The sequence below is a fragment of the Lactuca virosa genome, chromosome 3 (assembly GCF_052849685.1).
Source record: "Lactuca virosa cultivar CGN04683 chromosome 3, Lactuca_virosa_CGN04683_v6, whole genome shotgun sequence".
NCBI classification, from domain to species: domain Eukaryota; kingdom Viridiplantae; phylum Streptophyta; class Magnoliopsida; order Asterales; family Asteraceae; genus Lactuca; species Lactuca virosa.
Window position 1 is genome coordinate 358,538,019 of NC_136428.1, and position 22,084 is coordinate 358,560,102.

General features: G+C 39.1%; 1 pseudogene; it reads right to left on the bottom strand.

Annotated features, from left to right (window-relative positions):
* Window positions 1-15,609: 15,609 nt before the first annotated feature.
* Window positions 15,610-17,203, bottom strand: LOC145167586 (anthocyanidin 3-O-glucosyltransferase 2 pseudogene; annotated as a pseudogene).
* Between the last annotated feature and the right edge of the window lie 4,881 nt (window positions 17,204-22,084).

Below are 22,084 nucleotides of genomic sequence, written 5' to 3' on the forward strand. Positions count from 1 at the left end.
CAATTCCTCTTGTTATAAGGCATTATAGCGTTAGAATTTATCATAACTTCTTCACGCGAAGTCAGATTTAGACGTTCTCTATATTTTTGGAACCGTATGGACTTATAATTTGAGTTGTATCATAAATTATGTATGAAAGTTCTTACTTGTATTACAATTTATAGTAAGTTTATCACATTACTAGTTTAACAAAATCACATTACATGATTGGCATAATCACATGTGATTGTTATTGGCCTATTTTGACTGGTGTTACAGATTTAGTGAAAAATCAAGTTTGGGCTAGATAGGGAGAGTACGTTGGGCGTACAAGTAGGTACGCTTAGCGTACAAGTCTCCAAGCGAGTACGCTGCGTGCACGTGCTTGTACGGCCCGCATACTCGGTCTGTTCGGGCTTGGTTACTTGGGGATTTGTTGGGCCATCTAAGAATATGTGTTTAGGCTATCTTTTGGGCTTGGTTGCTTGGGGATTTGTTGGGCCATCTAAGAATATGTGTTTTGGATCAGGGAAAAGTGAATGGGCTTTAGGGTAAGGCCCATGTAAGGTTTTGGGCCCAATTTAGAAAATTGGGCCATAACTGGGCCTTGGATGATTAATGGTTTGTGGGCCTTTATGCTTGTGAGTTTGGGCTTTAGTCTTGGACCAAACTAGATGAGGGGTAAAATGGTCGTTTTACCCCATATTGGATTGTTAGATTTGGTTTTGAACCTAATTGTTAATTGAGTGTTATTTGTTTGATAGCGTGGGGATTTTAGCACATCAGCAGTCAGAGATTTATTTGTGGGTTCAGCTGTGATGTGAGTCTCCTCACTTTACTATGGGTCGAAGGTACCAATGTCGGCCCATTTGGTTTATCTATTAAAGGAAGACCAGGACGTGGCCCTTGGCATTTGTATGAAAGACGAGGAGGTGGATCCTAGCAGACCTGTATGCAAGACAGAGTTTACACTTTGGTAGTTAAGTAGATAAGTAGATGTAGATTATATGATAGTTGTCTTTGTGATGCTTGCATGGAAGACCAGGAGGTGGCTCCTAACACTTGCCTGTAAGACCCAGGGTTTTGGTTCCCGGCTTGGCAAGGAAAGGCCATGATACGGCTCGTGACATAATGGTAAGAATATGGTTGGCACATAGAACCTCCTCTTTTATGCATGATATGTATGGCTCGTATGTTATGTATGGTATGTAGTATTTGGGGAACTCACTAAGCTTTGTGCTTACAGTTTGTGGTTTATGGTTTCAGGTACTTCCGGTTCGAAAGGGAAGGGTCTGGCTTGATTGCAGCGCATACACCCGTGTTTTCCACAATTCGTGATTTTGGGAATGAACTCTGATAATTGTTTTTATTTTGAAATACTTATAAATGTTTGAATAAAAGATAAATGAGTGTTTTGATTATATTAAAAATGTAATATTTACCCTAGTTTTCGGGATGTTACAAGTTGGTATCAGAGCCTTAGTTTGAGGGATTGGGGCATACTCTCGGGTATGCCTGGACTCAAACTGAGGGTTGGTGAAAATTTTCATAAAATAAATGTTGTATTAAGAAGGGTTTTTAATCAAAGAAATGGGTGTGATTCGTGTAATCTGCCGATCTCAAATAAGTGGTTCCCAAAATACCAATACATGTTTATTATGATATATGATATGATTATGAGAATTGCATGCTAGATTAGGGCTAAGGATCTTCTCCGGATTCTATGATAGGAGAGATGCCTTTATATTCATGATTTTATGAGCTTTAGAATTGTATGCTAGTATGAATTTCTGATAAGTGGATAGAATAGCTTGAATAGTGTATGCTGGTTAGATTTTCTGTTCCCTGAATGCTACTTGCTTTGTGCTTTGTGGGGCTCTTAGCAATTTGGATCAACTACTAGGTGAATATGCTAAGTCGCATGTGATACAAGTTAAATGATCTTAGAGTGGTGGACTTGACCCTATTACGCAGCTCTTGTTTGAGACCGACCGCTCTAGGGTTGAGTCCTTTACTCGAAGGATTATCTGATATCTATTGCATGTGACTGTGTTGATGAGGTAGTTAGTTGACATTGGTGGGAGCTTTTCACTAGCTGAGGGCAGGGTGAGGTCGGGAACCTAGGAGAGCCTAGGATATGCTTCATTGGGTTTAGTGGCGTTGTTTAGTGACTTCTTGGTGCATCAGTTTGAGTAGGTGACTTAGAGGATTCAAGATGATTCCTGAGGAAAGTATGGATAGGTGTGGAAGGTAGTATTGGGCCCGTACTACTAAAAGCACAATATCCATACTCGAACCAGGGAGAGTCTGGGAGAATCTAAGAAGCTTATAGGAGGAGAATTTTTGGGTATGTTCTGATCATTGGCATGTTGTATTTCAGTTTGGTGATGAGCACTCAGGGAGGAGGTTCAGGTTTTGGTTCCGGCGCAGGTGCAGGTACTGAGCCGATTACGAGCATATGTGGGAGTTCATCTCACCGGAGATTACCCACGCTATTTTGGAGCAGACTTCTATGATCTTTGGTTCGGTTAAGGATAGGATTTTGGAGATCTTGGATAAGCGCTTGGGAGCATTCCGTGCGGAGGTTATGGTTATCGTTGGGGCTCGCACTCTTTCTTTTCGTGAGTTCCATGTGGAGCTCCTACGTTCTATGGGGAGAGGGACCCCATTTCTAGTAGGAGATGGTTAGCGGATATGACGGACGCGTTTAGGACGAGTTTCTGCCCCGAGGAGGTGAAGATCAGATATGATTCCTGCCTTTTGAAGGACAGGTCACAGGATTGGTGGGGGAGGTAGGACGTGAGGTCGGTGATGATGCAGTTAATGTCATGTCTTAGGATGATTTTTCAACCAAGTTCCGAGCGGAGTTTGCATCGGTGATTGAGGTGCAACAGATGGCGGAAGAGTTTCAGGATCTCTGCCAGACTACGGAGACTGTGGCAAAGATCACTACCAAGTTCCGAGAGAGGGATTTATTGGTCCTGCAGTATGCAGCAGATGAGGAAATGAAGAAAGTGAGATATCATGATATGCTATGGGATAATAGCAGGGAGTTTGTGAGTATTTCCAGGTGCAATAACTTGAATGATATGATTTCTAGAGCCCGAGAGCGGGAGATCAATTTGGAGCACCTAGGGAAGAGGGGGTCAGATCAGGTGCCTTTCGCATTGATTATGTTGTATTATCAAATAATTTTTATATGCCTTTCGCATGCCATGAATTATTAGTGGGTCAAAAGGGGTTACATCTTGTTGACAGGGCTTCAGTATGTCCGGTTGTTATTCTGGTTCTTAGTCGGTATCGGTTCAGGGGTATTGTGTGGAATGTCTATGGCCAGGATCAGCGGGTTAGTTCTCCAGCATCGCCAAGGTTCAGTGGTTTTAGCTTTTGTGCTCGGTTGGCCACTAGGAGTGCCAAGAGAAGGGGTCTATTGTTAAGGTTTTGGTCTTGTCATCGGTGTAAGGGACTTCAAGAGTTGGGTGTTGTATCATGGAAATGATGGGTTTTGAGCATTCTAACACTTCCTAAGTGTACATGAAACCCTAATAACCTTAGATCTATGTTTGTCTAATAATCATGCAAAGTTGAATTCCAAGGTTATATTCCTATCTAGCATACATGGGGAACATTTTTAACTTGAATGAAAGATAGAATAACTTACCTTGTTGTTGATTATGATCCTTGAAACCTTGTGAGCCTAGCACCCCAAGTGTGATGCCTCAAATGCTTCACACAACACCAAATGCAAAGGAGTAAACTTTGAGAGAATCTTACACTTGCAAAATCGGCTCTAGCCCTCTTGTTTCTTAGTGTAGCCTATTTTGGTGGAGAATGGGTTTCTTATATAGTGTTGACACATCTAGGGTTACACCATGTAAACCCTAATGTGTCATGACTCTTCATTTCCATGACCCATGGGTTTGTAACTCCCATGGAGCATCCTATGGGTGGAACCCAACTTGATAATCCATGGAGCCTCTTAGCCCACTATATAAGATATGGAAGATTTACATAATCTACCCATATATTTAATTAGTTATCTTTTGATCACTTAATTAATTCTAAATTAATTCTTGATCAAACTAATTAAATAATATTATTAATATATTAGAACTTATAATATATTAATAAACCATAAGTGTTATTTCTCTCATTTTAGTTTATCCAATTGCATGGTGCCATGCAACCCAAATAGACCATGCCGGGTCGGGTCAAGTACATACCAGAAATAGTTATGGACTTAGACACCTTATCCAACAGTCTCCCACTTGGATAAGTCTAATAACTATAACTGCAATACTTCAGGAACCGATCGGCAATCGTAGCTCTTTCAAGGTCTCTCGGAACTGAGAAGATGATGATACGCCATTTAAGATAAGTGATCATATAATCCTCTGTTCTAGATATCAGCCGGACAAATACATGGAACAGTGTCTTACTTTGTGTCCAGCAGTTTGTTTCCCGATTTCCGATTTGTTTGACAAAGAACTTAATTGAACACATCAACTTAGTTCTGACCGGGCCCGGTACATAGGTCAAAACAAAATCATCGAGGGGCCCAGATATCAGCTTCTAATCCAAGAAAGAACAGATAAACTTCGACTCATATGTTTGTTCTACCACTCATTGAATTATACACAAAAGCACGTTTTATAACATCGAGTTACCAATGCGTTAACGTACAATCAATGCATAACCAACTCATAAGTAACAAATCATATCTCTAGGTTTGAAGACTTATATGATATTACCGTCTCACGATCAATCGAGATAAATTCCATGAAGTGATTCCAGTGAGCGTGGGTTGAGTCCAGTGCTCAGAACTTATGAGCACTCATGAGTGTTGTAGCCATGTCCAACAACTTAGACCTCTGCAACCAATCATGACAGTCTTGATTCATACCTACTTCCGACATATGACCGACTGTGGAGGTTCGAATAATATGATATACCAAACATAATTATTCTGGAAGTCAAAACATGCAAAAGAAAAATAGTAAACGATCGACAAGAGATAAGAACACTTTGCTCATAAATAAAACACCTTTTATTCATCATCTAATGTCAATTACACTTTACAAATTTCAAGGTTATCTAACTACTAAATCTAATATTATCCTTCAGCCCTATGCTCCGAGCATGCTGGAGATGCTTAACCCGAGTCAGTCCCTTCGTGAGGGGATCTGCTGGATTCTCATCCGATGATACCCTCTTTGCCACGAGGAGTCCTTCTTCTATTCGATGTTTGATGAAATGGTATTTTCTGTCAATGTGTCTGGATCTCCCGTGATCCCTTGGTTCCTTGGCTAAGGCAACTGCACTTTCACTATCACAGAAAATTTCCATTGGCTCTTTAATAGCTGGTACAACTCCAAGGTCTCCAATGAAGTTCTTCAGCCATATCGCCTCCTTTGCTGCCTCGCTAGCTGCTATATACTCTGATTCGCAAGTTGAATCAGCCACTGTCTCTTGCTTGGAACTCTTCCAAGAAATTGCTCCTCCATTTAAGGTAAAGACCCAGCCTGACTGAGAGCGGAAATTATCCCTATCAGTCTGAAAGCTAGCATCACTATACCCTACAACTCTCAAGTCTTCACTCCCACCGAGGGTAAGGACCCAGTCCTTAGTCCTCCGTAGGTACTTGAGGATATTCTTTACCGCAGTCCAGTGTGCCTTGCCAGGGTTCCCCTGATACCTGCTAACCATGCTCAAAGCAAAGGCTACATCAGGTCGAGTACACGTCATAGCATACATGATCGATCCTACAGCCGAAGCATAAGGTATTCGACTCATTTCTGCTATCTCAGCCTCAGTACTAGGGCTTTGTGTCTTACTCAATCTGGCATTACTCTGGATGGGTAACTCTCCTTTCTTGGAGTCCTGCATGCCGAATCTCTTCAACACCTTATCCAAGTAAGTACTCTGACTAAGTCCAATTAGTCTTTTACTCCGGTCTCTCAAGATCCTTATCCCTAGAATATAGGCAGCTTCTACTAGGTCCTTCATATAGAAACACTTCCCAAGCCAGGACTTAACTTCCTGTAGAGTTGGGATGTCATTTCCTATGAGTAGTATGTCATCCACATACAATACCAAAAAGCTAACTATACTCCCACTAGCCTTGACATATACACAAGATTCATCTTCACTCCTAGAAAAGCCAAATTCCTTGACTTTCTCATCAAAGCAAAGATTCCATCTGCGAGGTGCTTGCTTTAACCCATAAATGGATTTCTCAAGCTTACACACTCTATTAGGGTACTCTGTGTTGACAAAACCCTCTGGCTGACTCATGTAAACATCCTCAGCCAACTTTCCATTAAGGAAAGCGGTTTTGACATCCATTTGCCATATTTCATAGTCATGAAATGCGGCTATGGCTAACAGAACCCTAATAGACTTAATCTTGGCCACTGGAGAAAAGGTCTCATCATAATCAACTCCCGGAGTTTGTGAGAAACCCTTTGCAACCAGTCGTGCCTTATAAGTGTGTACATTACTATCCACGTCGGTCTTCTTCTTGAATATCCATTTGCACCCTACAGTCTTACGACCTGGTACATTCTCAACCAAGTTCCAAACTTGATTGTCATACATGGACTGTATCTCGCTGTCCATTGCCTCTTTCCACTTGGCTGACTCAGGGCCTGCCATGGCTTCCGCGTAACTGTTAGGTTCATCCAGACCTATCTGTGTCTCATCACTGATAAGTGTATCACCTTCCACAGTAATATGGAATCCATAGTAATGCACAGGTGCATTCCTAACCCTTGTGGAACGCCTCAGAGGTACAGACTTGTCAATTGGCTCAACAGAAGTTTCCTCCTCAAGTTAAGTGCTAGGGTTTGAAGTTCCTTCACCACTTGACTCTTGAATTTCTTCAAGGTCAACTTGCCTCCCACTGTCTCATTGGCTTATGAACTCTCTCTCTCGAAAGAAAGCCCTCCTAGCTACAAAGACCACATTCTCACTAGGTCTGTAGAAGAGGTAACCAAAGGATTTCTGTGGGTAGCCGATGAAAATACATCTCTCACTTCGAGGTTCGAGCTTATCATGAGTCTCGCGTCTCACGAAAGCCTCGCAACCCCAAATCTTAATGTGGTCTAGTTTGGGTACTTTACCAGTCCACATCTCATGAGGAGTTTTGGCAACTTTCTTTGTGGGAACTAGATTAAGGATATGGGCGGCAGTCTCTAAGGCATACCCCCAAAATGCGATTGGTAGCGAAGCTCGACTCATCATGGAACGAACCATATCCAACAAGGTTCGATTACGCCTCTCAGCTACACCATTCAACTGCGGTGTCCTGGGAGGTGTCAATTGTGAGACAATCCCACATTCCCTAAGATAGTCGAGGAACTCTGAACTAAGATACTCACCACCTCGATCGGATCGAAGCATCTTAATGTTCCTGCCCAATTGATTCTCAACTTCCTGTTTAAACTCTTTAAACCTCTCAAAAGTCTCTGACTTATGCTTGATTAAGTAGACATATCCATATCTACTGTAATCATCAGTAAAAGTCAAATAATAACGATTAGCATCCCTTGTGGCATGTTTGAAGGGCCCACACACATCCGTGTGTATAAGATCCAACAAACCTTCACCCCTCTCACAAGAGCCTATGAAGGGTGACTTTGTCATTTTTCCAAGTAAGCATGATTCGCAACTATCATCTGACTTTAGGTCAAATGACTCCAATACTCCATCCTTTTGGAGTTGGCCTATGCGTTTCTTGCTTATATGTCCAAGACGACAATGCCATAATGATGCTTTATCCAAGTTATTATCATTAACAGAATCAATACACAATACATTATTTCCTAAGTTATCAACCACAGATACAGTTTCATACACACCATCACAAGGTAATGCTTTAAAATAAAGAACATTATTAAAGAAAGCATTAATCGAACCAACTTCATTATCAAATGAAAAGGTGAAACCTTGTTTATACAATGCATGAAAGGAAATAATATTTCTTGCCATTTCTGGCGAATAACAACATTTATTCAAATCTAAACTAAACCCACTACTTAGCGATAAAGTATAAACTCCAATCTTGGTGACAGGTAAAGCTTTCCTATTCCCCATGATTAAGTTTATTCTTCCATGCTCCACATTCTCACTTCTTCTTAGTCCCTGCAAATCAGAACAGATACGAATACCACAACCGGTATCAAGGACCCAAGAGTTAGAATGGGGTGAGTTATTAGATAAGATAGTGTAAATACCTGCATGGTTGGGTTTAACTTTCCCATCCTTCACATCTTGCTGGTACTTTGGGCAGTTCCTCTGCCAATGTGACTTTTCATAGAAATAGAAGCATTCAACCTCTTTAGGGTCAGAAGAAGGAGTGACAAAACCTTTCTTGGTTCCACTTGAAGAAGAGCCATCAAGGGTCCTAGCCTTGGTACCCTTCGAAGAGCTCTTCCTCTTCTTCCCTCTACCTTTCCCGATTGCCAAAACCGGGGCGGAGTTTGGAGTAGGAGTGTTAACAATCGACTTACCCTTAAGACCTGTTTCTGCGGTCTTGAGGAGTCCCTGAAGTTTGCTGAGTGTGACCTCTTCCTTATTCATGTGATATGTCATGCGGAATTGATCATAGCACAATGGTAAGGAGTGCAAAATGATATCTATTGCAAGCTCCTCAGAGAAGTTCACATTAAGCTTCAGCAACCGATCCACATACCTTTGCATTTTCTGCATGTGGCTCGTGACGGATTCCCCGTCCTTCATCATGGTTGTTATGATAGAGCATATGATTTCATACCTCTCTTGTCGTCCACTTTGATGGTATCTTTCCATCAGATCTTGGTGCATTTCAAAAGGGTAGAAGTCCTCATAGGACTTTTGGAGTTCCGCTGTCATGGTGGCCAACATGATGCATGCCACTTTTGTAGCATCCCTTTCATGTGCCCGGAAGTCAGCGATCTCCTGGGGAGTTGCAGTGGTCTCATCAATCTCCTTAAGCTCCTTGTCAAGGACATATTCTTTGTCCTCGTAGCGGGTAATCATCCTGATGTTTCTGATCCATTCATTGAAGTTGGATCCATCAAAAGTGACTTTCCCACACAAGTTCATAAGGGTAAAAGAGCCATTAGGATTAGAGCCAGAAGCACCATTGTTTGAAGACATCTGAAAGAAGAGAACAAGATTAGTTTAGATATTAAGAGAGTCCTTAATAAAACACCCAAATGTAATATTAAGGCTAAAATCCAATCACAATATATTATAACTTAGAAGTGGTATGCCGTAATCCAAGCTATAACATATTTGAAAGGTAGGTGAATGACGATTCACCAATTTCCACCATGAAAAATGAAATATAGATATTAGGTTTTTAATTGGTTCTTAGAAATTCCTAGATTCTTTTGAGATTCAATGAACTTTTCAAAGGCATGTTTCAATCTCGAGTGTGCCCTCCAAGTTTTGTGACTGGGATACCGAGGATCACAAAACGAGGTGTGAAGTAACCATGCAAATCACTTGGTACCCTCAAGGTTTATCACTCAATCGATGTGCCGGTAAACCACACACGCTCCACCGATGCTATGGTAAACCTTAAGTCACCCTTTACCTACCTTGTTAAGTCCAAGTTAGTGTGCCGGTTAACCACACACGCTCCACCAACGACTTAAACAAAGTGTAAAGTGTAATTTCATGGATTAGCACCTTATTCACATTTTCCTAAAGTAACTAAGATTGGGAATTTAATAAAAGCATTTAGTTACTTTATAATATTCATCATACTTTTAATGAGAATTTATAAGTCCTTGTCTTACCCGTTCGGCTAACGACCCTCCACCGATCAAGGAAGCGGTGGGTGAGAGTGGACACCCATTAAGTTACCATTTTATAGGCAACAACCTTATACCCCCCTTATAGACCGGCTTCGTGAATGAGGCGTACTAGCGGTAAGACGACTTGACGTTATATATATATATATATATATATATATATATATATATATATATATATATATATATATATATATATATATATATATATATATATATATATATATATATTAGTAACTTATAATATTATAAAGTATAAGGGTTGAATTTTAACTTTTAAAATTCTAAGGGTTGGAACTAAAGTTTTAATCAAGACTTTACATGTTCCAAAACTTGAGGGCAAGTTTTGTAAACTTCCAAAACTTTTCATTTCTTATAACTTATGAATTAATTGAGTAATAAAAATGAAGACTCTTCATTTTTATAACTCTTGTGTTCTTTTAATGGCTTTAATAAAAGTGAGACTTTTGGTTTTCCATAACTTGAGGACAAGTTATGGACTCCATTAAAACACATTATGATCATGAATTAAACTACCATGAATGTTACAAACAATTCCTATGATCATCTAATCTTCATAAGTTCAAGAACATGAATATGAACACTTTCAAGAATCAAAAATTACACTTAAAAAAAACTTGTAATTTTAATAATTGCCATTGTAAATGGATTAGCATAAACATTACACCATCTAAAACAAGCTTTAAAACATCAAAACAGTTTAGGGTAATGTTTATAGTCCATTTCCAGCAACAAATGTGCAAACTTTCATACGAGCAGAAAACAGAAAAACGATTTTTTTTTCAAGCTGTTTGCACACAAAAAAAAACAACAAACGAACCTGACTCTGACACCACTGATGGGTTTTGAGCATTCTAACACTTCCTAAGTGTACATGCAACCCTAATAACCTTGGATCTATGTTTGTCTAATAATCATGCAAAGTTGAATTCCAAGGTTATATTCCTATCTAGCATACATGGGGAACATTTTTAACTTGAATGAAAGATAGAATAACTTACCTTGTTGTTGATTATGATCCTTGAAACCTTGTGAGCCTAGCACCCCAAGTGTGATGCCTTAAATGCTTCACACAACACCAAATGCAAAGGAGTAAACTTTGAGAGAATCTTACACTTGCAAAATCGGCTCTAGCCCTCTTGTTTCTTAGTGTAGCCTATTTTGGTGGAGAATGGGTTTCTTATATAGTGTTGACACATCTAGGGTTACACCATGTAAACCCTAATGTGTCATGACTCTTTATTTCCATGACCCATGGGTTTGTAACTCCCATGGAGCATCCATGGAGCATCCTATGGGTGGAACCCAACTTGATAATCCATGGAGCCTCTTAGCCCACTATATAAGATATGGAAGATTTACATAATCTACCCATATATTTAATTAGTTATCTTTTGATCACTTAATTAATTCTAAATTAATTCTTGATCAAACTAATTAAATAATATTATTAATATATTAGAACTTATAATATATTAATAAACCATAAGTGTTATTTCTCTCATTTTAGTTTATCCAATTGCATGGTGCCATGCAACCCAAATGGACCATGTCGGGTCGGGTCAAGTACATACCAGAAATAGTTATGGACTTAGACACCTTATCCAACAGGAAATCATCTAGAGTTATCAGATTTGTTGGGATTTCGAGGAGTGTTCATCTGGTCTTCAAGGGTTGTATGGTCTTTGGGGTTTGGCTAGTAATTGAACACTAGCATTGGTAAGTGCAAGTTGTCAGCAGTTCGATCATTATAGGGTAAGATGGATTGGGAATCCTTCAAACCTTGTGCGCTGTAAGGGCTTAGTCAAATCAAAGTGGGGGGAATCATTCAGATAATCAGGAGCAGAAGCAGGTGTGAAACTAGGATGAGTTTCACATCCCTTTCGGGGAGGAAGGCGGCCCAAGAGGCCATCTGGATTGAGGATTGTGCGAGTTAGGAGTTCGGGAAACTTCCCAAAAGTTGGTTAGCGCCTTCTTGGTGATGGATAACAGGCTTTTGGTGGACCCAGGGTGGGGATTCCAGTCATGACTCGAGTTCAGCTTGGGTGCTTGGTCGGGTGCGTGTTCGACTCTAGATGTGTATGGATTGATAGGTGAGCGGTAAGACCATGGGCGGTGGCCATGGCAAAATAGGAAGTGTTGTAATATTGCGGGGTAGCCCGTAGCATTCAATAGTTGGCAGTTAGTGTGAGAGTGTTGTAAGACTATGGGGTGGCTCGAAGCATTCATCGGTCCCTGTGCAGCGGTGAGGGTGTGACAAATCCATGATTGGCCACAAAATTCTTCAAATGATTTATACCAGGGTGGGTCAACGCGTAAGACTATGGTAGGGCCACAACATGCTTGGAATTAGGAAATAGTAGGCCATTGGAAACCGGGTATGATATGAGACTACAATTGGTCATGTAGCATTCATCTTAGCATTGGATTTAGTGGCAAGATGGCTTGGGCAATTATCGCCAGATAAGGTTTCTCTTGGGAGTCGCGTGGGGCGACTGTGTATGTGTGTCTTTCGACTCAGCAACCGGGTAGGAGTCTGGTGTTTCAGATAGTTGGCAGAAAAGTTGGGACCAGGGAGGTCTCGACTACTTTTGGAAAGCATCTATGGGGAAGCAAGATGAGTCGGGGTTGTTTTAGTGAATTGGGTTCATGTCTGGAGTCGCTTGTTATTCGGGGCATATGCTAAGTCGCTTGAAGTTGGATTAAATAATCTCAGAGTGGTTGATTGGACCCCGTTGCGCAACTCTCGTTTGAGTCTAATCGTTGTAGGGATAAGTCTTCTACTCGAAGGATTATCTGAGCCTTCTGTCAAGTATAAATGTTCTGCAATAGTATAAGGTCAGTGATTTTGGTTTCCCCATGGAAGCCTCAAGGGTTGGAAGTGTTTTTTTTATCGAATTCATTGTGGAATTGGAATAGTAGTGGTCCAGTGTGGGCGATCAGTCGGGGAGTTAGACCAATTTGAGATTTCAGGTTTCGGGAAAGATGGAGGTGGTTATCACCAGATAAGGTTTCTCTTGGGAGTCGCGTGGGGCGACTGTGTATGTGTGTCTTTCGACTCAGCAACCGTGTAGAAGTCTGTTGTTTCAGATAGTTGGCAGACAAGTTGGGACCAGGGAGGTCTCGACTACTTTTGGAAATCAGCTAGGGGGCAGCAAGATGAGTCGGGGTTGTTTTAGTGAATTGGGTTCGTGTCTGGAGTCTGCTAGGGTTGGTGAGTTCTGCTAGGGTTATCTGCAAGGGTTTAAGGTTCGTTCTTCTTCAGGTTTGGTGAGTTTTGCTAGGGTTGGTTTCGGTTGCCTTGGGAAGGCTATGGTATTCTCGGGATTGAGGTTGTGTTGCGTAGGTTGTTTGGTGTGTTGTGAAAGGTAAGGAATGATTTCGAGGACGAAATCTAATTTAAGTGGGGGAGAGTTGTAACGCCTTGTTCCGAATCGTTACCCATTTCGGCGTGGGTGATGAAATGTAGATGTTTCGGGCGTTCGGATTTGGTTTTGGAGCCAAGAGGTATTTTGGTAAAATGGCAGTGGGCTTTCATGGGACTTGGATTTCTGTTCGGGAATCTGTATGGCAAGTTTGAGTTGATAAAAGTGTAGAGCTTCTCGATAACTTTTCATGAATATGAGGATGGTCAGAATCGGAGTTGTATCAAAGAAGTTATGGCATTCAGAATCAGTTAGGGTTTGAGGGAAGACCCTAGTACGCTGGGCGTACCAAGGGAGTATGCAGTGCATACTTATGCGAAGGGAGTTACGTCATGCGTAATGAGGAGTACGCTTAGCGTACTGCGAGACCTCGTACGCTGGGCGTACGATGAGTACGCTGGGCGTATGCGGGTTAGTGTGAAACCCTAAATTTTCGTATTGTACCCTATATAAGCTTTATGTTAGTCCCTTTGGTTCATTCCTAAGCTAGCCTCCATACCCTAAAAAACCCTAAATCGACCTTGTAGCCTCTTGGTGGTGTTCTTGAGCTATTGGAAGGCTTTGGTGCACATTAAGCCCGTGGGAAGGAAAGAAGAGAAGCTTGAATTTGTTTGTCTTGGTGGAGAGGTTTCGGATCCAGAATCATCATCTTGTGGGGAAGCTTTTTGAGGTATCAAGTTTTCATCTTGGCTTGTATATGTCTAGATCTCTTCATGGTTAGTTTGTTGTGATTTTGGTCTCCTTTTTGGGTCTATGGATCTGTTGGGTTGTTTAAGGGCTTGTTCTTCTAGATCCGAGTTTGTTTTGGTATCCTTGAGCATAAAGGTGCAAGCTTTATGTGAAGAATGGTGTCATGCATGCTTTAAGTCATCTATTAAGTCCCTTTTAAGCTTAAGAGCTTCATTTAGTCATGCTAGGACATAAAGTTGGCAACTTTACGTGATAATCCAGCTCAAGGACGTCAGATCTGTGTTTTGGAGCCTTGTCTTAATGGATTAAGTGAAAAAACAAGTTTGGGCTGGATAGGGTGAGTACGTTGGGCGTACAAGTAGGTATGCTTAGCGTACAGGTCTCCAAGAAGGTACGCTGCGTGTACGTGCTTGTACGGCCTGCATACTCGGTCTGTTCGGGCCTTGTATGTTTGGGCTTCGGTTTACGCTATCTTTTGGGCTTGGTTGCTTGGGGCTTTGTTGGGCTATCTGAGAATATGTGTTTTGGATCAGGGAAAAGTTAATGGGCTTTAGGGTAAGGCCCATGAAAACGTTTGGGCACAGTTTGGAAAATTGGGCCATAAGTGGGCTTTAGATGATTGTTGGTTTGTGGGCCTTTATGATTGTGAGTTTGAGCCTTATTCTTGGACCAAACTAGATGAGGGGTAAAATGGTCTTTTTACCCCAAATTGGATTGTTGGATTTGGTTTGGAACCCAATTCTTAATTGGGTGTTATGTGTTTAATAGCGTGGGGATTTTAGCATATCAGCGGTAAGAGATTTATTCGTGGGTTCAGCTGTCGAGGTGAGTCTCCTCACTTTATTATGGGTCGAAGGCACCAATGCTGGTCCATTTGGTTTATTTATTATAGGAAGACCAGGGGTGGCCCTTGGCATTTGTATGAAAGACCATGAGGTGGCTCCTGGCAGACCTGTATGCAAGACCAAAGTTTGGAATCTGACAGTTAAGTAGATAAGTAGATGTAGATTATATGCTAGTTTTTTTTTATTATGCTTGCATGGAAGACCAGGAGGTGGCTCCTGACACTTGTCTGTAAGACCCAGGGTTTTAGTCACCGACTTGGCAAGGAAAGACCATGATACGACTCATGGCATAATGGTAAGACTATGGTTGGCACATAACACCTCCTATTGTATGCATGATATGTATGCTCGTATGTTATGTATGGTATGTGATATTTGGGGAACTCACTAAACTTTGTGCTTACAGTTTATGGTTTTATAGTTTCAGGTACTTCTGATTCGAAAAGGAAGGGCTCGGCTTGATCACAGCGCAGCACTCATGTTTTCCGCAATTCGTGATTTTGAGAAAAAACTCTGACAATTCATGGTTAGGCAATATGAGGCGTAATTAAGGAATGAGGTCTAAAATATATAGTGTTGTCGGTATAAAGTTAGATATGAGAATTCCTATTGTACATGTTTTTTTTTTAAAACATAAACAATAATATATAATATTTTAATTAAAGTATTAAATAATATTATTTAAATGTAATTTTATATATATTTTAGTTAAATGTTGGCTGGTCAAAATGAGAATGATAAATTTCACCCAACCAAAAATGTGTTGAACAACGGGTTAAGCCGTTTTGCAGCAATACCAGTTTTAATAGTACTTTATATTTCTTTTCTTATTATTATAATGAACCCTAGTTAACTTTTAAGATCCGTCATTGCATATGTGATTCACTTATTACACTAACACTTGAAAGAGAACTCATAACAGGTTTCGTTTAAAGTCCAAAATAAGACGACCTACAGAAGCATACGACGAACCTCCCACTGCAACCGCCGCAATGCTCTTCTCCCTCATTTCTTTAACCTCTGTTCTCACCTCGTTATCCTTCATCAATCTTCTTACCCCACTTTCAATCTCCTCCGCAGTGACTATGACTTTATCAGCCTTCTGATTACAAAAATCCTTATGATCCAACTTAATCTCCTGCGCTAAACCAAGCTCCACCACCATTTCAAACGCATTAATCTGCTGCTCGGCGTCGATTGGCCATGCCGCCGATGGTACACCAAACCACAAGCTCTCCAACAACGAGTTCCAACCACAGTGAGATACAAATCCTCCGACTGCACCATGAGCCAGCACATCCACCTGCGGAACCCACCCCGTTACTTTTCCGATTCCGGCCGTCCGTTCCAGGAATCCTTCGGGCAACACCGTTCCGGGGTCCTCGTAATCACTTGGTGCTCTTGTTCTCTTATCTTTTGGAGGTCGACGCAGGGACCATAGGAAACGGTGGCCACTCCGCTCTAAACCGTTTGCTATCTCCTTCACTTGAACCTCATCAAAACTCCCTGTACTCCCAAAACACAGGAACACCACCGAGGAAGGCGGTTGACTGTCTAACCAGGTGATGATTTCATCATTACCAGACGCTTTTAGGGAACAGACATCTAGGTTGACTATCGGACCCACCGGATACAACATCGGAAGGGTGCAGTCTTCCGAGAATGACTTAATAGCATGTGTTTCCAATTCCAAAAATGTATTGACAATGATCGCTTTCGCCTTTCTCAGTCTCCGGGCAGACCCCAGAACAAAGTCCAGCCCTTCTAGAGTCTGGAAGACGCCTGGAAAAACCTTTGTGGGCACTGGTTTGGCAAAACTCGGAACGTGAATCGTGGAATCCGAGTTGCTTAACACGACAATATCTTGGTTCTCATAATCATAGAGTGTCTGGATGTACAACTTAAATCTAAGAAACCCAGCATTAGAAGTGAAGAACACATATGTCGGAATATTAAACTCGTTTGCTACATCTATCATCCCGGTGCAGAACATGTCTACGACGAACCCGGAGACACGAGCCGAACCCGGTTGACTCATCTTGTTGGCGACAATCTTTCTTACGTATTTGCAGTGATTGTTGATACAACTAGTCAACGCAGCCATTGGAACTTTTGAGACTGGTGGGGTTTTGTCTTGAGGGAGATCGATGAAGGAGATACGATCCATTTTAGTCTTTGCTAATGATTGGATGTACGTGGTGACGGCGGAGCAGGAGCCGAAGGTGGGCGGCGGGTTAATGAGGAGGACAGTAATGGAGAGGTGGTGGTCGCGAGTTACGAGTAGTTTTGCGATCTGGATGGTGGACATGATGTGACCAACCCCTGGTGCAGGGATGAATACGAGCTCCAGAATTGGGTTTGCCATTTCTTTTTCTTCTCAAAGGTTTGTTTGAAGTTTTATCTATGATGTGCCAGTTCGGGGGATTTAAAGGCATATTTTAATTCCATATTTGCAGCGACAGCTGGCTTTTATGGAGTGGACAAGCAAACTTTCTATCAAATCGTGAAAAACAGAACATCATATCATGAGGGAAAAGTAGTTATCGGTAGTATGAAAAATGTTTATTTTTTATTTAAAAGTGTAGGTATATCCTACTAAAAACAGTTTAAATAAAAAAAATATGTTTGCATTGACTATTTGCGTAAAGTAAATGGCTTAAAATACTAAAGATAAAGATAGACAATTCAAAACATATTTTTTAGGGTTTATATTAAAGAATATTCTTATTCTAATAAATAAATAGATTGAATATGTGTTATTTTATATTTTTTCTATTAATTTTAAAAAATTAATACGTGTCACTAGAATAAATAAATAGATTGAATATGTGTCATTTTGATATTTTTTCTATTAATTTTAAAAAATGACAAGTGTCACTGTTTTGATTCAACCAGTACTCCTATGCCTAAAAATCAGCAAAAATCAAGGTTCATTCTCTAATCACATTTCTATCTCCTCCCATTACCCTTATCTCTTTTGGAAACCAAATCAGTGATTTAATTTTAAAATACACCAAATCTTCGAAGGTTTAATCATCCCCACCCACCCTCTTCGTTTGAATATTCATTTTCAGTTCCCAAAAAATATACCAGATCAACATTTCCTCTAGAATCCTCTTTTTCGAACCTGTATAAGAATATGCGGAGTGGGTGCAGTCTTCACTGCGGTTTGCCACCGTGTCAATGGAGAACACCGCCCCTAGCATGCGGTTTGAACCGCACTCCCTTCCCCCACGGCTGTTTATTACCGCAATTTTTTCTCTCTTTTCTTATTTTTAATTGGGTTGTTTTAAAATTCCTAAATGGACTATGCATGGACTACAAAAACACACGCATACAATTGAAACAAATCCAGGGAGTATTTCTATTTTCTTGTGCTTTGTTTTTTACTTTTATTAAAAATAAATTGTTTTATAAAATAAAAAAAATATATGTTTGCCATTGTTCCCACCGGCACTTTAATTAATAAAGTTTTTTTTCCTTTTTAAGTTATTTTATTTGAGTTTATTTTATAAGTTATTTTAACCGTTTCATATATGTGCTTTTTTTTAAGTTTGTAGTATTTTTTTAAAATTTCATGTTATTTTTTTTTTAAATTTTAAGTAATGCAATGCAATGTTTTTTTAATTTTGAAGTAATGAAATTTTATGTTTTTTTTTATTAAAAACGAAGTCATATTTAAATTAAATCCTTAAAAAAATATGACACCACTCCTTAGGTATGGCAAGAAACCACACTTTTGTGGTAAAAACTGACATGACGCTTATGTGGCAATGAAGAGAGTGCGGTTTCGTGGCACCACTCCCTCAAGCCTAATCAGCTTCTCACCGTCCATTCCCACTTATGGATTCAAATTTCAAGATTCTCTGTCCTCAATGTAAGATATGACTGCTCTTTTCCTATTCTTTCACACGACCTTCCTTCTTCCCCACACATAGTCGTTTTCCTTTCCTCCTTCAAACCCTCAAAATTCTCATGCTTCAAGGTTTTTTTTGGTTCTTTTTACCGGACCTAGCGATAGTCGTGTCTCCACCACCAACGTTCTGCTAGGATTTACCATACCCCTCGTCACCACCCTTCCTCTATCTACGCTCTCACCCTCTGGTAAAAGTGACCATGGAATCGACCTTATCAGGTATGAATCTAACATTCTTTCTCTCTTCCTGTATCTATGATACTATAAAAAATACACCTTTACCACCATTTACCATCCTTACCATCAAGGTTTCTCTGTGTGTGTATGAAGGTATGCTTTAACCTCCTGATTTTATATCACAAACATGTTTCTATTGTCAGATTTCAATTAGAAAATGTTTTTTTTGCAGATCTGTGGTTACAGATTTATCTTTTGTGATGAAGTCGAAGAGTACCGGCAATCCAATTTCACAGTGTGTAGTCTTTACTTTCCAAAAACTCCCATAATTTCTTATATTGTTGTTCAATTTCAACCCCATAGTTACCTCTCTAATATGGACTTCAATTAGAAGTCGATAAATAACCCCGATATTCGTATTGTGATTTGTTTTGGGTAATTACCTCTCATACAGGAGCATTATGGTATTTGTATTAGCATTATTACAGGGCATGTGAATTGTGATTTGTTTTAGGTATTATGTTTCAACTATTTTTCAAATGCAACTTTGGTGGTCGAGATACAAAGTACAAATCTTGAGAATGACAAATTGTAAAAGATGATGGTTCCATCTCCTCTATGCAAATATTCTCATTGAATGGAAAAACAGATGTTATGAGATCAGGAAATGTGTTAAATGAAGTACCATGCTCGTGTTTGTATTATGTAATATAATTAGTTTAAATTATTTATGTTGACATTATGGGCAATGGTTCTTACTGTAGGTTACAGAAGAATGGAGTTGCAGAGCTCTCATATAAGAGAAATACTCCAGGTAAACTATTATTATTATTATTATTATTATTATTATTATTATTATAGCTTTAAAGCTTTGGATTTGTTGTTGAGAATGAAAATAATAAATGATAAATATGAATGAGGAAAAAAAGATAATGATTTGCTGTTAAAATATGGCAAGTTTGATGATGCACACATGGTGCTTGATGAAATGCTAGAATAATTTTTTATTTTTTCTTCCTTTTTGTAAATATAATGAATTTGTTACTTTAGCATATTTTAAGCACATTTTGTTTTCATGTTATGGATGTCGGTTGAGCTATACTAAGCAAAAAATGATAGGTAGTTGTTGGATTAGTCAGCAAACATGTACAAAATATGACAAAAACATTTTAATACAACTTGGACTTTTGGTTATTTGGTTTCAATGACCAAATTATAGGTTTGAGTGGCCAAAGAAAGGTTCCTTAGAGAGTGAATAAGGTATACCTACGTTTCTTTCTCTTCTAAAAGATGAGTTCCATATGTACATTTCAATATCATCGGTAAGCTAGATCAAGTGAATCAGGTATAACTATACTATACATACCGTACATTGTTCGTTATAATTATATAGGTTTTACATTTTTTTATTAAGTCATTCTAATGTTTTGTTTTGGTGTTAATTTCTTAGGTTATTAGTATTGATCTTTTGTTACAATCTTCACTAGCTAACAACAATTGTTGAGCTTGTAGAAGACAAACATTGGAGTGTCCAATTGGCTATATAAGAGAATATATCCCTCTTTTGGGTAGTCAATTACGTGTAGGCTTTTTTGATGATAAGCTTAGTGCTTCCTGTATGAAATGGTTCTAGGACAAGGTTAGTTTTGTAATTTCTTACTTTCACACCACACCTGTTTATTATTTTTGTTATAACAGGTTTACTCCATTTGAGACGTTGTTGCTTAAAACTTAAAGCGCCTTGCACATGAATTTGGTCCGGATTGGGCAATCCAGCACATTTTTCCACATGCATTATAAGTTCTATTTATATTTTTGCATTTATTTATTTTTATTTTATGAAATTACATGTTTTTTTTTGTCAGGTGTTGGATATAGTTAACAACCCAAATTATTTGTACCATATGAATGTTATTCATTCAATTTCCTTTCTTGCCCCTGTTATGGCTCACAAATCACTTCTTCTAATTTGCTCCATATCGTTGAAACTGCCTCCAAAGACAGATAGGTCAATTCATTTCTTCAACTATACTTTTTTTCTTTTTGTTTTTTTTTCTTTGTCATTCTTAGTTAATTTATATTTATTGTGTATTTTAGAGTGCCTAATATCAAGGACGATGTAGCTTAGATCTTGCGAGAACTAGTTTTCACACAGTCAACTATATGTTGATTTATCAAGACTACAGAGTAGAGAACGATTAAAGCTATTGATTTTAGGTAAAATTTTCAATGTTGTATACAAAGAAGTGTTTCAAAATCAATGTTAAAATGTTATGTTTATTAAGCTTATCACATTAATTCATGATTACTTACAATCGATAATACCTTGCATTTTTTTGTTAACATTTAATATTTTTTTTATCTATATAATAATTTTAATCATAAAACCGTGGTTTCCACGGGTTATAACCTAGTTATATTATTAAAAAAATAGGAACCTGAATGGTATTTCAATCTTAAAATCCGATTCTACAATCTACCATCGATCTTACCCCCCAAACGAATGAAATATATTTAAGATCCATTACTTAGGTGAGATCGTCATATGAACCTACGATCATGATCCAAATTTTAACAATCTTGGTTTTGATCATTCCGTTGCAAAATAATATATTAGTAATTTATACTTCTTTAATATCTATATATATATATATATATATATATATATATATATATATATATATATATATATATATATATATATATATATATATATATAGGTTCAAATATCTAACTAATTATTATGTGGATGTAGGGCTTAATATGAACCAATCATTTTGAAAACATGGATTAGGGTAAAATTGTAATCTGAAATTTTAATTAATTTTGGTAATTAAATATTCAAATTATTAACCCCTTTAATTTAGGTAAATTTGTTTACTGCTTTAAAACCCTATACAGAAGAAACGTCGACCTCCATCCTCACACAAACAACTCCTTCATCCTTCATCTCTATAGCCGGTCGCCTTTCCCCTTGTTTCCTCCGCCACTTCGACATTGAATACTGTTTCCGATTATGACTTGCCTCCACAACAGCCATCACGTAAAGCCACAGCAGCCACTTCGTACATGATGTTCGAAATTTTCGACATTTAATCGAAGAATACATAAGTACCGGAGTTGGTCCCCTTTGCCGACGATGAGGGAAAGACACCGGATATCGTTCACGGTAAGACGATTTTCACTCTTTCCATCCTTATTTTCCATTTAATTTCTCTGTCTTGTTTTTTG